Source organism: Myotis lucifugus, unplaced genomic scaffold (assembly GCF_000147115.1).
Source record: "Myotis lucifugus unplaced genomic scaffold, Myoluc2.0 scaffold_47, whole genome shotgun sequence".
Taxonomy (NCBI): domain Eukaryota; kingdom Metazoa; phylum Chordata; class Mammalia; order Chiroptera; family Vespertilionidae; genus Myotis; species Myotis lucifugus.
In genome coordinates, this window is record NW_005871095.1 from 1074879 (window position 1) to 1095385 (window position 20507).

Below are 20507 nucleotides of genomic sequence, written 5' to 3' on the forward strand. Positions count from 1 at the left end.
AATAAGGGAAATAATAAGAGATATCTGGGGCTAAGACTCTGGAAATTTTCTTAGGGCTTTGGAAACAGTATCAGTGTCTGCTCAAACCTGACACCAAACTTAACCTCTCCCACCCTCAAGCCAATTGGGATGAAAACCAGTTCCACTGTAGGCTTAACTTTATAAAACCGGTATTGTCCATCCAGAGTCTGTTTAAGCCATTTTAATAGATCAAGTCAGGATGGTATTCTCATAATTTAGTGTCATGAACAGTACAAATAAAGCTTTCAATGACATCTAATCAGAACTTTTTCTTTTCTCTTCCCTAAAACCATTATTCCATAAAGGTCCAGATTTCCCCAGCCTGTCGGTCATTACAACTACAAGCTGCCCAAGCACATTCGAAAGCCATTGAGCAGCTAATTTCCCAAGATAGATTTAAAAGACATGCGATAACTAAGGTTGTGGTCTCTCTGGCTCCCACCACACAAAGCAGAGTTCTGAAGTGCATGAGGATTTCTTTTGCTGATGGTGAGCTATTGTTTAAACATTGATTGCCTCTTTTTACTATAATTCACTTTCTCTCCCTCCTCATTCACCACCACCACCAGTCACAGACTTCATTCACAGCCCATCAGCTGAAAGTTCTGTGCTCGAAACACTGACAAAATGAGCCATTTACAGGTCAGATCTTGGAGAGAAAAAAAAAATAACACTCAGAGATATTAACTAAAACTTGAGTGAATTTTTCTTATCTACTCAAAAGACTTAACATGCTTTTTATGCCAATGAAGTCTGGGATATACAACAGAAAATGAAGTAATTCATGGTAAAGTAATTTCATAATGCAAAAAAAAAGGACTATACAAATGCAAGGTGTTTGAGAACTATATGGCATATCTCATTAGAGACTCAAGGGACCCTGGACAATTTTCCCAGCCTACTTTGCACAGAGCAAGTACATGGTGATTCGTGGCCCAGGGAAGGAACCACAGATTTTAAAATCAGGTCTAGATGTGAATCTTGAGTTGATTTCTTATCGATGATCATGAACTACTTAATTTCTCTGGGCCTCAATTCCTTATTTGAAAAAAGGAGTAATGTTACCTATCTCACAGGTTTTGGGGAGTCATAATGAACCAATTGACATAATTAACAATCTCTGGCACATAGAAAACTATCAATACATAGTAGCTATTATTATTATCTTATCATTACTATTTCTTTTGACTCTGTGATGTCAGAAGCAGAGGCTATTTTTCTCAAAGAAGAAACACAGTAAGGGTAATAATTAAACAGATATATAATATTAACTATGTGTCATGCATAATTAATGCATCATTCTATAAAGAAACTGAGGCACGGGGAGGTAAAGTAATTTGCACAAGGACACACCGCTAATAAGTGATGAAGCTGGATTTGCACCCAAGCATCCTGGGTGCAGAGTCAGTGCTGCCAACCATCACACTAAAGCAGGTGTGTTCCAAATGCAGGTCAGTTATGCTTGTGGTCCTTGTGATTATAAAAAGCAGAAGCACATCTAAATGAAATTGAACACAAAGAGTTTATTGTAAGCCTAACAGAGACTCCTGAGGCCATGAAACTAGGGTTCCTGGTCATGACTCAGAGAGCAGTTCTGAGTTCAAGGCAGTACTATCACCTCAGCAAAGGAGTAGCACACGCTGTACTAGTTCTCCTGTTTCCACCTTCAGATGAAAGTCCCTGCTCGCTCCATTGAATCTTTCAATTCTGTTTCCCCACAGTTCAATTCCTCCATAATTTAACTGGATATTCCAAGGAAAGGAAGCACCGAGAAGCAGTTGAAGGGGTGGTGTCCATTCCCGAGACAGTCAGGGTTCATGCTACAGACATGGCTGCCAAAATTTATTGTTAGTAAAAGCTTTAGACTAGAGAAAGGAACTATCTATAGATACTTCAAAACAGATCTTTCCCATTAGTACCTCGCTATCCTTTTAGCCTCCCCAGTGAGATGTGTTATCCCACAATGACTGTGCCCAGAGAGGGCCTGCCTCAGGTCAGTTGTTAGTGTGTTGGTTCTTAACTTTGTGCAGGAAAGATTTCACAATAGGCGTCCAGATGATTTTGACATTATGTTTATTAAAGCTGGGGACAGTGAAACAAAAGAAGGGCTTAAAGAAGCAATAGGTAAAAGAAGCAACAGGAGAGAGCCTAGGCAGGACTGCTTTGGCTCACTGAGAAATGAAGCCACAGTAAAAGAAGTGAGCCAAGGCAGGGCTGCTGCTCATTCACTGAAAATTCCGTGAAAAACAGGGCCTTGGAGACAGGTTCAGAGGGTAAGTCTGGGATGAGCTGCCACTGCCCGCTGCTCCCCTGGTTGCAAGTCCAATAGAGTTTAGGAGAAAGAGCAGAGATACAAGGCATGGATGTGCTCTAATGAGAGTGCACCACGGGTCCTTCGTCTTGAGGCTTTTTATCTTTTTTTGGCCAATGGGAATCCTAGGGAAAGTATCAGGGACGGTCTTACCAGAATATTCATTAGGTTTCCAGGTGTGTCCTTTAATATGTTGATTCATCAAAAGGTGTATGTAGAAGGGTCAGGTTACTTTCTGGCTAGTTTTATTTTTAAAGAATGTTATTGAAGAGGGACTGGGACTGAGGCTGGTCTGCCCTGGGACAGTCTGGAATGGTAAACTATTTGCTCCTAAGTGCCCTTGGTTAGGGAAGATAAAACCTTATGATTCATTAGCTGGCTATAAATTGCTCAAATTGTTTGGCCTAGTTTAATTAATTAGTCTCAGTTTCCCTTATTTCACTTGTCAATGAGTTTCCCCAGTTTCTTACTTTCCTGCCTCATAAGGAACTTAGTGAGTGAACTCAATCTTTGGAAGCAGTGAGCTTAAAAAATATACTTTACCATCACTGGCCACTGAAATTAGACAAGTTATCAAAACTCTCTAGGACTGCCTCCTCAGGTATGAAATGAGGATGATAATAATAATACTGCCTCATAGGTTTACTCTGAGTGTTAAGTGAGATGATGTATGTAAAATATTTAGGCATAAATCTTGGCACGTGGTGTAAGTGTTCAGTAAATGTTGCCTATATTTTTATCACCATTCCCAGCTCAAAAGTCTTTATAAATGGACTTCAGCCTTCTAAGTTTTGTGCATCTAATCTCTCTGTCCTCTTCCCTTCCAAATTTTCACTTTTTCTTTAATAGCCAAATAGTCAAGGCATCCAAGGAATCAAAAAAGGGCCAAAATTGGATACACAATGAAGCAGAGGAAGGCAGTAAGGAGACAACTGTGTGTGGTAAATACTGCTGATTGCCACCTTTTGGTCTTTTTTCCTTCATAACAAAAAAAAATGATATAGTATACAGCTCACATATTACATTTTCAGCCTGTTTTGCAGATAGATGTGGCTTTGTGACTAAAGTCTGATCAATGAAATGTAAGGCAGAATTCCGTGGGTCTCCAGAGAAACGTTGTGCACTGCTTCTCTTTTGTGAGGCAAATAACCTTTATCTTGCTTAAGCTGCTATTATTTTAGGTTTATTTGTATCAAAATATAATCCTAACATATGCAATGAACCTGGAAATCTTTCATTAATGTCTAATAATGAAAATGTTAAAGATAAATGCATTAACTGGAAGAGAATGGATAAGTGGAAAGAAGATTAAAGAAGGAAAGATGGATAGGATCCTTGCAATTGAAAATCATCTTCCTCAAAAGAAAAAAGACACATATTATAGCAGAGTTTTAGTTAGTTTGTCTAAGGTGATTAACCTAAAGGGAAATTATCATGATCTGGTACTTCAAACTAGATACACATTTAGATCAATAGATATCTACCTGATCCACTAAACTCCTGAACGTAATGAGTAAACGTCTTGAATTTTCTCTACTTTGCTTTCACTTTTTTAAATGAACATTATAAATCTTACCTTCCAAGATTATCTGAGCATTATTTAGGGCATCACCAAAAATATTTTACTAACATCCTCACACACTTTCTTGCCATCTCTGGTCAACCAAATTCTTTTTGGCCAAAACTATCACCTTTCATGTCCTGACTCTGAAATGAAACATAGAATTCAACCACCAACACAAATTCCCATAAAAATAAGAAGCAGAATAATGCAAAGGCCCCAAAATGTCTGAAAGGTCCGGCCTCCCATGTCTTGTGATCCATGCTTCTTTGACTGATGGAAGAAAGTTGTGGCTTTAAAATCCTTACTCAGTTCCAAAATCATCTAGCTTCTTTGAACTCCTGTTTTCTCATTGGTAAAATGTTATACTTTTTCCCAAAGTATCTTTCAAAATTTAGAAGATATTTATTCATCCATTTAATAAATACTTATCCGAATACACTCTAGGTTCTCTTCAGTCTTTGGGATCCAGAAGTAGATAAAACAAAATCCCTTCCCTCATGGAGCTTATGTTCCAGTAGCGCAAATTAAAAAGATTAAAAAGAAAAGAGTTGGAGGAAATGTTATTAAGCTGTTATCTTTGAGATTCTCTACTTCTCTATTTCACTTTTCTCTAGTGACACCGGGGCCCAACAGTCTCCATCTGCTAATAGGAGGTGCCAGAGGGGGACTAGAGTGGTTGGGTTGGAAGAAGAAACCTGCCTCCTCCATTTGCTCCTGCCAACAGCTCCCCATCAATGGCTCTTTATCCTGGTAACAATGGTTGATTTCAGAAGCTGCAAGTGGTTCCAATTTTCAGTTTTTCCACACTTCACACCTCACTATGCCCCCTTAAAGACCACCCCCCTAGATAAGAAGTGTCCCCTCCTCAGAGGTGAGAATTTCAGCTTTATGCTTCTAAATTTTAATTACCCAACTTTTTCCTGTTGTTCTCCAAGCCTGTATTAGTCCACTAGGCTTTCATAACAAAGTATCACAGACTTAGTGGCTTATACAACAGAAATTTATTTTCTCACAGTTCTGGAGGCTGGAAGTCCAAGATCAAGATGTGGACAGAATTGTTTCTCCTGAGGCCAATCTCCTTGGCTTTCTGATAGCCATCTTTTCCCTGTGTCTTCACCTGTTCCCTCTGTGTCTGTGTCCTAACCTCCTCTTCTTACAAGGACTCCCTCAGATTGGGTAGGAACCACCCATTTTAATTTAATCCTCTTTAAAAGCCCTATCCCCAAACACAGCCACATTCTGAAGTCCTGGGTGCTAAAACTTTAACATGAATTTTGGGGAAGATGCAATTCAGCCCAAAACATAGCCCTAGCTGCCTCACATAGTTAATACCTCTATAAAACCTCACTTGCCTTTCTTTTTTTTTTCTTTTTTCCCCCCTTTCAGTTCTCTAATACTTGGTTAAGAATCTTATATTAAATCCTCTGTGTTAACTTATCACATGGTTTCTGCATTTTGAATGGATCTCAGCTGATGCAGTATGTCTCATGGTGATAGTACTTTGGAGTAAAAATAAAGCAGAGAAAGGAAGTAGAAGTGCTACAGTGAGGGTGGGTTTCAACTAACGTAGGAGGGATAGGAAAGACTCCTTGGCAGGTAACATTTTAACAAAACCTGCAGGAGGTGAAAGAATAAGCCACGAGGCTTTCTTGGGGCAAAACATCTTCTGAGAGAAGAGGTGGCCTGGTGATAAAAGGCACCAGAATTCTTATTGAATATTGTGCAATGCTCATTGAGACAAGTCAGTGCAGAGCAAAGAACTAACTTGCTCTGATGGACTCTTTCCCATTGCAAGCATGTCAGTCATTGCCAGTGGGGAGCTGGGAAGTACTGAGTAAGTCTCACATTAAAATAATAATAAGAATTTTAGGGCTGGCAAGAATCTTGTAGTTCATCTAACCCACCTTTCACATTTTGTGAACCTAGACCCAGAATTCAGTTGACCGGGTTCATGCTGTTGATTGACTGTGAAACTTGAAACTTCAGTCTCCTAATTCTCTCAGTTCAGGAGTCTGTGTGCTTTCCACATCCATAATTGCGACAAGTATTGGGTTGACTATAAGCAAATAATCAGGGATATACTTCCACCAAAAACGCCCAGTCCTCAGATTAAAATAAAACTTATCGTTCGATCATATCTTGGGGGGAGGGAGAACATGCAAATATTTTGACATACGAATAAAGGCATGGGCAATATCCACAACCTTAATCAAGAAGTAACAATAATACTAATGTATACTCTTTATGGTGTTTTTTCTCAGCCCATATTGCAGATGTAAGCCCTTGGATTCTCTTCCGGGTCTAGACCTAAACCCAGTTGCTCCTCTGTCTTTTCCAGAGGTGCTTGAGAGTAAGGTCTTCCACATTACTTCATTTTCGTTAGCCCACAAGCTGCCAAGTAAGTGTTACCAGCTTGCAGAAACCAAAATCCTGGCCACTGACAGAACTCTGATGACAAGACTAATAGCATGAAGAAAGGACATGGCATAAACCATTTTGTTAGCCGTGTTCAGATCCTCATTTTGCAAGGCTCTCAGTAGGATATAGATGTTTTTATGCCACAAAGACAAAGGCTTTTGCTTTCTTTCTAGAGAAAATTGTAATATCATTACTACACTATTGGCTCTGCTTTGGACCCCAGAGCACAGGATGGCCATTGCACATTAGCTCCTGACAGGAAACCCAAAGAAGCAGCATGGTTGCTAAATATTCAATGCATGCTGCTTGCCTTTGTATGCCATAGGTCTCCATAGTGTGTTTAGCTTAAATGGGAACCTCATATATATCATATTTTTCTATATTTACTAAGGACTCGTTTCATTGCAATAATCATTAGCATCATTAATCATTAGCATCATTAACAAAAATTTATTGATGTTACATGCAAGGTACTGGGAGAAGTAAATAGATCGCACAGCAAAAATCTTTGTTACTGCCTCTAACATAGTTACCACAAGCTAAGAATAGCAAAGGCTGAAAAGACACAAGTGGGGAGGAGTGGATTAAAAGGAATAAAAAGATTATAAAGAGAGAAAATATGAGGTTATTATTGCATTAGGAAACTAGTAGTGATGCATTGTAATTTCAGTGAAATAAATGTAAAATTTCATTAAAATTATTTCTGTAGATAAATGTTGTGATATGTATTACATATATTAGTTTTAAATTTGGCTTCCATTATAAATATAGTTTGATATGACTTTAATGCCCTCGAAAAGCAGGATTTTTGACTGGCTGGGGAAAGCCAGCCCAAATGGGGGAAGATATCTTTTACTTTTTAGTTTATGCATGTGACTGTACTATATGTTAACATTTTTAACAAGGGTTTCTTAGTTTTATAATGAATGTTTTAAATAGATGAACTCAAGGTAACTATCAAAAAAGCTCAGCATGCAGAAGTGTCTGAGCATAACCAGTAGAAGAGAGGCTGAAAAGACTGACCAAATACTCTGATATTTCACTAAGACATTATTCTTGAAGAACAAACAGAATATCAAACAAATAGTGTGGTCTATATTTCACTGTATATTCAGGAAAGCAGCACAGGAGAAAGACCTAGAAATAAATAGGGTTAAATGCCAAAAATTATCTACACTAATAATAGAGAAACATGGTAATTAGCCGTACCTCCGCTACCCTTCCCATTGGCTAATCAGGGCAATATGCAAATTAACTGCCAGCCAAGATGGCAGCCGGCAGCCAGGCAGCTTGAAGCGAACATGAGTCTTGTTTGCTTCAGTGATGGAGGACTCCAACTTTCCCCGCCTGCCGCTGCCAGCCTCTGAGCTTGCAGTTTGAAACATTGTTACAAATATAGAAGCTAAACAAAACCCCAGAAACCTGCTTTCAGCTAGCGCAGCTTCAGCCAGCAGGACCGCAACATTGTTTCAATTATAGAACCCAAACAAACCAGATACCTGCTTTCAGCAGCCGAGGCCTAAGAGCTGGAGCCAAGCCTCAGAGCTAAAGCTGGCCCAGAATAAAAAAGAAAAAAGAAAAAAAGGAGCGGTTGGGAGCTTCAGTCACCCGCCAGCCTGAAAACAGCCCTCAGCCCCTCACCCAGACTGGCCAGGCACCCAAGCGGGACCCCCACCCTGATCCAGGACACCCTTCAGGGCAAACCAGCCGGCCCCCACCCGTGCACCAGGCCTCTATCCTATATAGTAAAAGAGTAATATGCCTCCCAGCACCGGGATCAGCGTGACAGGGGGCAGCGCCCAAACCCCCTGATCGCCCTGTGGCTCTGTGTGTGACAGGGGGCGGGGCCACAACCTCCCTATCCGCCCTGCTCTGTTCATGACAGGGGAAGGCGCCCCAACCCCCTGATCAGCCCTGCTCTGTGCCTGATAGGGGGTAGCTCCACAAACCCCTGATCGCCCTGCGGCTCTGTGTGTGACAGGGTGTGGCGCCCCAACCCCGCCCCCCCACGGGCCCTGCTCTGTGTGTGATGGGGTAGAGCCATAACCTCCCCATCGGCCCTGCCCTGAGTGTGACAGTGGCGGCGCCCCAACCCCCTGATCGGCCCTGCTCTGTGGGTGATAGAGGGCGGCACCCCAACCCCCTGATTGGCCCTGCTCTGTGCGTGACAGGGGGTGGCGCCGCAATCTCCCCATCGACCCTGCCTTGAGTGTGACGGGGGCAGTGCCCCAACCCCCCAATCGGTCCTACCCTGAGTGTGACTGAGGGTGGCATCACAACCTCCCAATCCGCCCTGCTCTGTGCATGACAGGGGGCAGCGCCCCAACTCCCCAATCGGCCCTGCTCTGAGCCTGACCAGGGGTGCACCTAGCGATTGGGCCTGCCCTCTGCCACCCGGGAGCAGGCCTAAGCCAGCAAGTCGTTATCTCCCGAGGGGTCCCAGACTGCGAGAGGGCACAGGCCGGGCTGAGGGACCCCCCCTCCCCCCGAGTGCACAAATTTTTGTGCACCGGGCCTCTAGTCTATATATATAACAGCCTAAGTGACCAAACTACCGAACGACCGACTATAATGCACACTGACCACCAGGGGACAGCCGCTCAATGCAGGACCTTCCCCCTGGTGGTCAGTGAGCTCCCACAGCAGGAGTGCTGCTCGGCTGAGACCCACCTACCCTAAGGCAGCCACTCACTCCCTCAGTAGTCCTGCAGGTCCAATCTCCAGAGAATGGGCTAGGGCCAGGCACCGATGGATCAGCGCCACTGGCACAATCCCAATAGCGTGCCACTGGCCTCCTGGAAGTCAGCCTTGGGCACCACTACCGCTTCCCCACCCTAGATGCTCTGCAAGGAAGAAACAATATAAAAGCATCCACCAGGTTGCTCCCGACAACCAGCGTGAATGTCAGCAGGACGGATCTAGATCCTGGGCCAGCAAGGGCATCCCACTGCCCACCCAGAGGGCCAATCTTATCCCGCCCCCCCCATTTCCCTTGGGACCCCACCCTTGCACGAACTTATGCACCAGGCCTCCAGTATAATAAAGAAAGAGAGCTTTCAAGAAGACTCCACAACAAAACAAAGCTATTGGGGTATTAGCCCTCCACTCCCAAGAGAATTTGATCACTTCTGATCAGTGATAAGAACTGTAAAAATGATCTCAGAATTAATATGCCTAACTATTGGCATATGTATACCTACAACAATTAAACTTTGAGTGTTCATTGCTAATTTATTCAAGTCAATTTCTCTAAGATTAATTACCAATATTTACTTTTTGTCATTAGCATTTTGGTATGTGTGGGTGTTTTTTTTTCTTGTTTTACTCAACTTGTTTTGTTTTGTACTTGACTTTGATATTATTTTTATCACCAAGTGGAAGACTTAGGCAATAATCCGGAAAGACAAGCTATGGAGGCCTGGGGCTATTGGGAATTCTGCAGGAAGGAGGTGAGATTCAAGCTAAAATTCAATATTTGGATACGATTTTCTTTCATTTCCAGTGGAAAGCAGAGCTAATAAAAATGTGTCATTCTGCCCTCCCATGCCCACCAAAAAAATAAATAAGCCAATCATTTTTTTTTTTGGACCACCTGCCATGGTAGCTTTAGTCAGTTAGCTACGTTTATGTGTAAAACATACTTGCTTTGGTGGGTGTGATTCAGTTGGTTGGAGTGTTGTCGTACACCAAAAGGTCACTGGTTCGATTCCCCGGTCAGGGCCCATACCCAGGTTTCAGGTTCAATCCCCTGTCACTGGTGTGTAAAGGAGACAACTGACAGATCAATGTTTCTCTCACACATCACTGTTTCTCTCTTTCCCTCCCCCTTTCTCTCTCTCTAAAAATCAATAATAATTTTTAAAAACATAGATTGTTGTTAATATTACTTATTAACAACATAAAATAATATGCTTTTATTATTTTAGTTTCCTAAATATTAAATGCTGTATAAGCAAGCATAGTCCTACACACCGGACTTTAGAAGACAGAAAATGCACACCTTTTGCATAAATATGGTGTCCAACACAAGCTGCCAATGCCTCACACAGATCAGCCCACCTCGTTCACTTCCTCTCTGATCTGATGTCCTCTGAGCCAACCCACAGAAAGAGCCAACATAGCAGTCGCTCATGCTTGATCCCAATAAGCTGGAATAGATATCACAACTGGTAGCAGAGATGCAAGTTACATAAACAGAGAAGAGCTTTACTGTCCACAGCTTGTAAAACTCCAGCAGGGTCACTGCTCTTGCTGCTCATACACTGGCTCTCATCTGCCTAGTCCCTCCCTACACCCAGTCACTCTTGTAACAAGGCTCCCCTGTGCTCACAGCTTCTATGTGGAGAAGGCCACTGGCCACCTGGAGCTTTATCTGCCCACTGTGTCATTTAGAGTCTTGCCTCCCAGCGTCCTCTATGTCCTGCACTCAGCATCCACTGTCACCATTATCGTTCCCAGCTCTTTCTGTAAAATACCACGTCCCTAGTCCTACTTACACCTGCAAAGCTGAAGCTGCAGGTGTTTATCTGTACAGAAGTCACCAGCTGGCAGTGCAAGTCAGGGCAGTTCCCCCAGCAGCAGAAATTAATATGCATGGGAGTTGCAGGCTCAGGCAGTGTTTCTTTCCAATTATATTTACTCATTTTCGTGAGGTGTTATTTAATTTCTGAGGTTTCATGATAAATTGTACCGAAGCCATTCAGTTCCCTAACGCAATTTGTGATTCCGTTATGTGAAAAGACACTGCATTAAATAAAAATTAGTCTTAATATTAGGCCTCTCTGTTCTCTAAGCAGGAAACTCATCGCAAAGCCATTCTCATTTACAGTAATACATCTCTGCTTTGAAAACCGTGATAGCAAAAAGTGTGCAAAGGAGAAGGAAACTGTGCTTCAAAATGTCAAACAACATCTGTTTCCCATTTCTGAGAATTACAGAGCTTTCTCCAGCCCTTTAACCCTTTAGCCCACATTGTATCTGCCCCTTCGTAGTTTATTAGCTTTATCTTCAGAAGCCTTTCAGTAAAATGAAACCTGATATAGAAAGTGAATCTCTGCCTTAAGTTCTCTCCAAGGATTAGGGACGAGATTTATTAGAACAACACCGCTCATGCTGTGAGCCTGTAAGGTTGTGTCAACATTTCAATTATAAACCTGTGCTTCCAGGGGCGTGTTCACAGTCTGTTGAAAAAAATTAATAATTCCCCAGCTTCAAATTTGGAAAGTGGGATAGTCATTTGAGGATCCGTGCTTGGCTTATTCAAATTTTTAAAAGCTGCATGCGCTTGACCTTTCCTAGTGTGGAAAATTATATCCATGAACGTTTTGTACTCAAAACTGTATCCCACAGTTAAAGCAAAAAATGTAATAGTGAGAATGATAACTTCTATAATTAGTTATATAATTAGAGCAAAAGAATCTAAAGGTGATCATGCTGGGACACTGCAAAATGAGTCAGTATTTGAACATTTATTGTGAGAACAAGGCAGAAGCTATTTTGTCACATGCAGTCATAGGTCGGTGACATTGTTCTTCCAGCTGTCACTGTAGGTCCCCCAAGCAGCTGTGGTTTCTCCTAAGTGGTCTGCAACAAGCCCCCTGCCATCTAAAAGAACAATGGCTTAGGTGACTGGCAGAAAGGCATGGAGGATCCAGGGCAACCTGCAAAACAGCGGTGAATGGATGAGTTCATCTTTGGTGCCCTCCTCCTCACACTCCGTCGCCCTTCTCTGATGCCCCATGTCCTCTGTCTCTCCTCACACTGTCCCCTTAGCCTGTCATCCCAAATCATGGCTCTGGCTCTGAGACTTCCTCCTTTCACCTTCCTTGCCACCTGACACCACCCCCCAGTTAAAACTCACCTGCTACCCACTTGATGGATCAAGAGCCACCTATAAGGTTAGAAAGGATCTATACTGGGTTCTTCCTTATTTACTGGCAGCTGCTAAGTCTTCGATGTTTGTCTGTCTCAGAGTTTTGTACTTTTGAAAGGAGCATAGCTGGTGGAATGTGAGGCTTCCTTCTCTACAGGAGCAATGAGAAGGCTTTTTTAAGAAAGAAGTCTAAAGCTCTCTTCAAATAACATTGCGTAGGCAACAACAGACTTCTATAATTAAGAGATTTAATTAATTTCCCATTTTTCTACACCATGTAGAGAATTGATCATAAAATCTAAGTTCCATACGGTCAGGGCTTTGCCTCTTTGTCTTCTGCTAAACACCCTAGCACTTAAGTCATTGTAGATATTCAATAACTATCCAGTGAATGGAGGAATAAAGAAAAATGAATATATCAACTGCTTCTTTATCAGCTGGGAGAGCCTTAGTAACAAGTAACTTGCAAACACATTTCTTCAACACAGAAAAAACTATTACAGTAAAGAACTGATTACCTATATATTGGCATCTGCAGTGGCATGATGAAGAAAAATATTACATAAGAAATAAGTGAGTAATTAAGAGAAATACCCAAGAGCAATGTTTTTTCCTTTTTCTGACTTTTAAATATCACTCAAACCTTTACAATGTAGAATTTGAAACTGAAAGAAAGGTTAACTTTTCTGTCTCACCTCATGCACCTCCTATGTCTCAAATATAAAAAATATCTAAGAAATTAGTATTTTAAAAAATACACTGTGTTTTGCTAATGTTACTAACCAGACTGTAAGTGCCTTGAAGGTAAGCAGGTACAATTTCTCTTTCATTTTTATACATACAAATGTCCAGATGGTGGTAACACAGAGAACATGTTTAATAAAAATGTGTGACTGATGGCTTCTTTAGAGTCAAGACTCCCTCTTCACCTCTCCTCTGCAGCACACATCTTCCCGAGACTTCTAAGGAGCATCGAATCAGCTTTCATTTTCAGCTACTCTCTGCCGAGGCTCAGATAGAGTGAGAGGAGATCAAAGGAGGTGAGACAAAAAGAGAAACGGTCTGACAGTAAGATCTTCTAGGTATTTAGACAATATGAGTGTTTGAGGCATCTTCATGTATTGCTTATCTGTAGTTTTTTTACAACAGACAAGAATTACCTCTTTGAAGAAAATGATGTATTCATTGTTTAATCAAGTCTCCTGCCACTGTGAGCTGAGCAACTTCACTTGGCCACTTAGCCACTCTTGGTCCACCTCTCCCCTTGTACCTTTAGAACAGCTAGACCAGATGGTCTCAAAACTATTTCCAGAGCTGATATGTCGTGTTACTGCAAATATCTTCTGTTATTTCTATGTGGCTTTTCTGGAGCACCCAAAGTGCACTCAAGTTCCCTGTTAATCGAATTCTACCTCAATTAGCCGACAGAGTTCTGGTGTTTTCCACGGAAAGTAAGGGTACTCATTGCCTAGAAGTTTCCCTTTTCTGGTCCATTGCAGTAAAGGAGACCAAAAAAGCATTGTGCTCCTAAGTGTTTATGTCCTTAGTGCTTAATAGCAGTTTCTTCATGAGAATAAGAAAAACAAAATCTCCACGCCCTGGCAAAATCAGTCTAATTTCATCCCAGCAAGTAACAACAACAAAAGCAGGGCTTTTTTTTTTTAATTAAATTCTTTCAAGCCGTGTGGAGCAATACTGCTGAGTAGATCTTGTAAGAAGAGATAATTAAAACACAAACAAACTAGTTTTTACATTTGGAATGGCAACCACTGCACATGCTCAGGACGGCCAGCCCTCACACACTCCCAAAGGATCCTTAGTATACAGACCAAGTCAACTTTACAAATAGGCTCAGTAGTTTGCTAGTGAACTGCAAACCCCTCCACACTGGGCATCAGGCAGGATATCTCTGGAAAGTCAGATTTTTCTGAGATTTTTTCCACTGAAACTGGGTAAAGAAATGATACCTTTGGCATCACAACAGACTGATGGGTCTCAAAAAAAGAGCTTTCTGCCCTGGCTGGTGGTTAGAGCATAGGCTCATGCACGGAAGTGTCTCAGGCTCGATACCCTGTCAAGGGCACATACCTGGGGTGTGTGTGGGAGACAACGAGTAGCTGTGTCTCTCTCACATAGAGGTTTCTCTCTCTCACTCCCCCCCACTCCTTCTCTCCCTTCCACCCTCTCTAAAAAAACCCTCAGTGAGGATTAACAACAACAACCAAAAAATTTAAAAAAGAGCTTTCTCATTCTGGTTGAGGTGAGGCAATCAGGTATCTCTAGGCCTTTTAAAAGGGCACTAAATTGGAAGAAATAAAGGAAAATATTTACATACTTATACATGTGTCTTTCCCAAAATACTGGTAGGTTCTGTTTGCAGATTCCACATGATATGAACTGATTTGGAGTGATTAAAAATTCCACCACACCATTTACAATGTTTCTAGGGGATGGTCAGTATAGTTGTCAACCTCATGACACGTAGTAGGGTATATTGGCCTGTGTGGATTCTGTGCCCTAGCTTTAAGAAAACATAGCATTTGGTGGGAGAGAAGCTTAAATCTGAAAAAAAAATTTTCTTCCTCTGTGATCTTGGAAGTCATATCCTCACTGAGTTTACATTGAAATCATATTATCATTGTATGTATTTTTTCTTATTACAAACATGTCATGTTTGTTAGGTTTATAATAAACATAGTCAGGGCACCAAACTAGTAAAAAATAAGTAAGTGAGCAACTTCGGTGGATGGAATTACCCACATCCTATTAGATCTCTGTAACTTGACTCTTGTGTCTTCTCTCCCAAGAAAGTCTTCCCTAATCTCATCTTCCCATCAATGCTCAGCTCATTTATTCACTCATTCATTCACTCGCCAATGCTTATTGAGTCAGATTTCTATGTGCCACATGAAAATTTACTCACATCTTCCACTAGTTAAAAACAAAACCCTGACCACATCTGTTTCTCAAGCTATGGCCCTAGCTCTCTCCTTTCCTTCACAGCCAAGCCTCTAAAATGGTTGTCCTGGTAAACTTTCTTAACTTGCTCATCTTCCATAGTTACTGCTTAACTAAAACTTCTCCTACTGAGGTCATGAGTTGTCCCACATAAATAAATCCCAATAGACAAGTCTTCATTTTACTTGACTTCTCAATAGCATTTCACACTCGTGTACCCTCACTCCTTATTTGGTTTATATGATGCCTGTTTTCAGGTTTTATTCTCCTATTTCTAGCCACTTGTTTTCAGGGCCCTGCTAATTTCTCCTCCTCTAAAGGAATTAGGATTCTACAAGGAATAGTAGCCAGACATGAATGACAAATAATTCATATTAAGTGTTATGAGTAACTCACAAATTAGTGGGAGGCTCAGAACTATGTGGCTAGTAAAAATACCCCAAAACATCCTAAAGGACTAGCTGGTCCTTATAGGCAAGTAACCTCTGGCAGGAAGCCAAGCACTAGACACTGACTGGTACCACCACATCCGCTGCTCCAGGGACTCAATGAGGCTACAACCTCATTACTGCTGCACACTAAATGTGGAATCCAGTTTTGTTGCCACCCACTAATACTGACAAGAAAAATCTCAACATTCTCAGCTAGGTCCTGAATCTACACCCAGTGGCAAGTGCAACCTTACCTGCAAGAGAGGCTGCAAAGTCAAGCATGTGATGTTTATGATACCTGTCATGTGAGATATCTTGTCCCCAAACAAGTTCATAAACAGTAGAATTCCACAAACACAGGAAGATAGTTTAGGGACCAGGTAGGAAAAAAAAAAGCATAGCCACTACTTTTCTAAATCAAATTTTGTCTTAAACTTTCTCTAAATTGACTTCTTCTTTTGCCTTGGCCAGTGTAGCTCAGTTGGTTGGAGCATCATCCCATACATCAAAAGATGGCAGGTTCAATTCCCAGTCAGGGCATAACCCCAGGTTTTGGGTACAATCCTCAGTTGGGGCATCTGTGGGAGTCAATGACTGAGCTATCTATGTTTCTCTCTCACATTGATGTTTCTCTCTCTCTCTCTCTCTCTCTCTCTCTCTCTCTCTTTCTCTCTCTCTTTCTCTCTCTCTCTCTCCCACCTTTTCTCTGGAATCAATTTTTTTAAAATTAAAATAAAAAAAAAATAAATTGACTTCTTCTCTTGGGAAGGTTCAGGTTCACATATCCACACACATCTCTATTTCGATGTCTCATAGCTGTTTCGACCTTAAGAGGTCTAACTCTGAATTCTTGCTCTTCATGGCCATCTGCCTGTCTTCTTCATCTAAGTAAATAGCAATTCCACCCATCCATTTCCTTATGCCAGAAATCGGATGTCTTCCTGACATCTACTTTTTTTAAACTTCCTCATCCAATTTACAACCAACTCCTGTTAATTCTGCTTCAAAAATATGTTTCTAATTTGTTCCCCATCTCCACTGTTACCATCCTACACTAATCTACCATCATCTCATTATCTTCTTCTTCTTGAACTATTGCAATAGCTTCATAATTGCCTTCCTGCCTTCATTCTTGACCGTATTCAAATCATTCGCCATGCAGCAACCAGAGTAATCTTATAAAGCGTAAGTCGTATGATGTCACATCCTGGATCAGAATGCTAGGATAGGCTTCCATTTGAAAAAAAAATAATTTTCAACATGACCCTTGTGATCTGATGCCTGCTGAGTGCTCCAAGTTCACCTTGGACATTATTCTTCTATCAAGGTTGTGAACTGATCTAATCCATGCTTTTGGGGTACTGACTTCAAATTCTGTGTGGTAAATAGCACAATCCATTAAAAAACTTTGAGGAGGGTAAATTTTTTAACTACTATCCACAACCTCACAGCTAGATTGAAATGAAAGTAAATCTAGACCAAAATCTGTCATGCATATTTATTTATTAAGTACATTTTTATTAGCAAGTATATTCATTTACTAGGGCTATCATAACAAAGTACCACAGACTGGGTATTTTAAACAACAGATGCTTACTTTTTCACAGTTTAGGAACTGAGAAGTCCAAGATTCAGGTGTCAGCAAGGTTGGTTTCATTCTGAGGCCTCTCTCCTGGGCTTGCAGATGGCCACCTTTCTGTTGTGTCCTCACACATTCATTTCTTGATCTGTGAGTCATCTGTGTCCTCATCTCATTTTAAGGATACTAGTCATATCATCTCTAAATACAGTCACATTCCAAGGTACTAGGACTGCAACATATGAATTTGAGGTACGCGATTTAGCCCATAACAGTAAGCAGAAGAACAATGTACGCACTCTGTGAATAAGCCTGCTGAAGTCCTAGCTCTGCACCCCTTTGGATAATTTGACTTCTCACTGTTTGAAAAGCCCATTGATGTGGACAACATTGCAAAGGCAGTATTCCATTAGCTCTACGGGCACCAGAAAACCGTAATTCTTTTTAACAAGTGGATGAACACAGAATCATTTAGGGACTCAAGTCAGAGGTCCCATTCTGGAGCCCCAAATAAATCTCTTTTCCAAGTACCATGTACTTCTTCTCAGATGGCATATGACAATGTTCATCAATTATCTATCTGTTTAATGTTGGTCACCCATAGGGTCCATGAGAGCAGGAGCTGTGTCAGTTTTGCTCACCGCTACAATCCCTGTGCATCACATTTCTTATTACTTAGTTATCCGATTTTTATTTAGCCAGTCAGTCAGTAGATGTGATTTGAGTACCTACTATGTGCCAGAAATGAAAATACATGTCTTTGCCCTCATAGAACTTACTGCCTTGTAGAGAAGGTGACTCTCAAAGCCATAATGAAAACAATCTCTGACCTTGGCCCAGGAAGGAACTAGTTTCTCTCCCAGGACTCCTGTATCCAGTCATATTGGTCACACTATGATACTTTCCTCTTCAATGGACTGTAAGTTTGAGAGCAGAGGCATTTTTTGTTTTGCTTCTTTATCCTCAGTATGTAGCTTGAATGCTAGACACATAGGTCTTCAGTCAATGATTGTTGAGTAAAATCCAAAATGCAAATGGTGAGATATCTAATCAATAAAATGCTGAAATTAAAAATAATATGAGTCATATAATATGTTTTGCCATTTTATTGACTTTTTTTAAAATTTCTACCATATTTGCCAATTCACAAATACAGTGTGAACAAAGGGAAGGAAAGAGTTCACTTAAAGTGAACCATGACAAGAACATTTGCAAAAGGCTTCCAAAAGTATCTGTTTCCATTGGCAAATGGATCCTGACAGACCCTGAATGAAAAACTTGGACTGGGACATACCTAAATTTCACTAGAAAGAATGTTTCCTTTTAACAAATATATGGATTTCAAACTAATATTTGTGGACTTGGAAAAATTGGCACCAGGTCTTAAAGATATAACCTGTTAGTAGCTTCAATCTGCCATAAAGATAACTTTGCAAAAAATTAGGAAAACATCAATCTTGATATCTGTATTTTCTGAATCGCTAGTTGGAAAACCTAACAGAGAACTTTTGTTTCTTGATTGTAGTTTTATTATAAAGATTTGCAATTTAATTAATTTGATTATGATATTTTTAAATTGGAATTTCCTGAACTTCAAGATTCTCTCAGAGGAAAAATGAGATTGAACATTGAAAGCCACATCTGGCCTAGAAAAGAGTGGCTCTATAGTCACTGCAACTGTGAACCACTGTAACTTTTTAGCCAGCTGGCCCAACTGCTAAAGCGTATCTCCCAGTTCATTTGTTAATTCCTGAAATTATACCATTAAAATTTCTTTTTTTTTTTGGCTTAAGACTTGGATTCCTACTAAAATGCAAAATATGCCTGGGAAGGACCATACTTAAAACAGTGACAGGCATTTACCCCTAACTCTTGTGTCAAGGTTTAAATATGGGTAGAAAGAGAGAAGAGGAAGGATATGATACTTGGGCCCACATACAGGAAACAGTCTAGAAAAGAAAATTTGGAGATTCTAAGTCAACAGAAAAACATTTTTGCCTAAAACTTCGACCTGAAAAATATTTGGAACACTGGGAATTGAGCTGTGCAGGGCAGTCTTACGAGGTATGCATGTAGAGGAGAAAAAGAAAATCTTCCTCGAGACATTTCTTAAAGTTTCTCTATTACTTACCCGGTTATAATAAACAGCTGATAATCTCAAAGTAAACCGCTTCTGATGTCCGTCACTTAATACTAAGCTGCTATATTTAGCATTCCTAGATAAATAAATTCATTCCTGGCCAACACTGGAATTAAAGAATCTAAAAGGGCTTTAGGAAATTCCCCCAGGTAATTGACACTTTTAACTGAGCCAGTCCTGGTTAAATAACTGAAATGAAATCTGATGATGAGATGTAACACCTAGGAGCCAATCACCCATGGCCAACAGAGAATCATCTGGAGGTCTTATTGCTTCAGAAAAGCAATGTATCAAATATCCTATTCTAATTGCATCTTGAGGCATGAAGAAGAAAGCTGAGTATAAACTCACTAAGATGATTTGGAAAGGAGTTGCCATGATGTCAGTAGAGAACTTGACCTTGATTCCATTTCCTCCTCTGGCTATAAAGTGGGAACGTAATTTTCCTGCTTTTTCCAAGAATGTATTTTGGTTTTATCCCTTGCAGAACAAGGGGCCACAATGAGCACTGTACGCTCTGCTGAGCAGGCTTAGCACCCAGTCAGCTCCCACTGAAGTCAAGTCTAAGCTTCCCTTTCCACAACCCACTGCCTCATATTGTCAAACAGGGTTGATGGTCAAACTGAAAGTAGACATTCCACAAGGATCAGAAATGTAGAACGTGATCAATCACTAGGCACCTCTACACCAATAGTCTCTGTTGATTATGAAATGCTTACAGTAGTGATGCCCCGCAGTAAAGTTTTACATTTTTTGTTGTCTAGACAAATTTATTATTTATGTAAAAGTTCCAGAGTTTGAAGAGGCCATAGTCACACAAATCTGTTCTGCTTAAATATAAGGAATCAGGCTCAAAAATTATATTTCTGCATCATAAAAGCCTTGAATACGACTTACTTTTTTGTTACCTAAACAAATAGGATGGCCTTGAGAATAGAAAAGCTAGTATGTACATTAATTAACATTATCGCTATATAGTAATCTGAGACTAAGCTTCCACAACTGTGAATGAATTAGATAAGATCGAGGTGACTCAGTTTGCCAATTTACTACCTGTTTTGCAATGAATGTTTGTATTACCCCAACCTTCATATGTTGAAATCCTAACTCAGAATGTGACTGTTGGGAGATGCTTAGTACCCTTATGAAAGAGACCCCAGAGGGCTCCCTCCCAACCTTCTGCCATGATATGCTAAGATAGCTGTCTATGAAC

General features: G+C 40.8%; 1 long non-coding RNA gene across 2 annotated transcripts in view; it reads left to right on the plus strand.

Annotated features, from left to right (window-relative positions):
• The first annotated feature begins 338 nt into the window (after positions 1-338).
• Positions 339-20507, plus strand: part of LOC106697115 — a 31943-nt gene continuing 11774 nt past the window's right edge. The window contains exons 1-4 of one of the 2 annotated variants that reach the window (XR_002829166.1): positions 339-510; positions 3182-3273; positions 9690-9763; positions 13129-13226. This is a non-coding gene — a long non-coding RNA (uncharacterized LOC106697115). The other variant, XR_002829167.1, reaches the window with a different exon arrangement.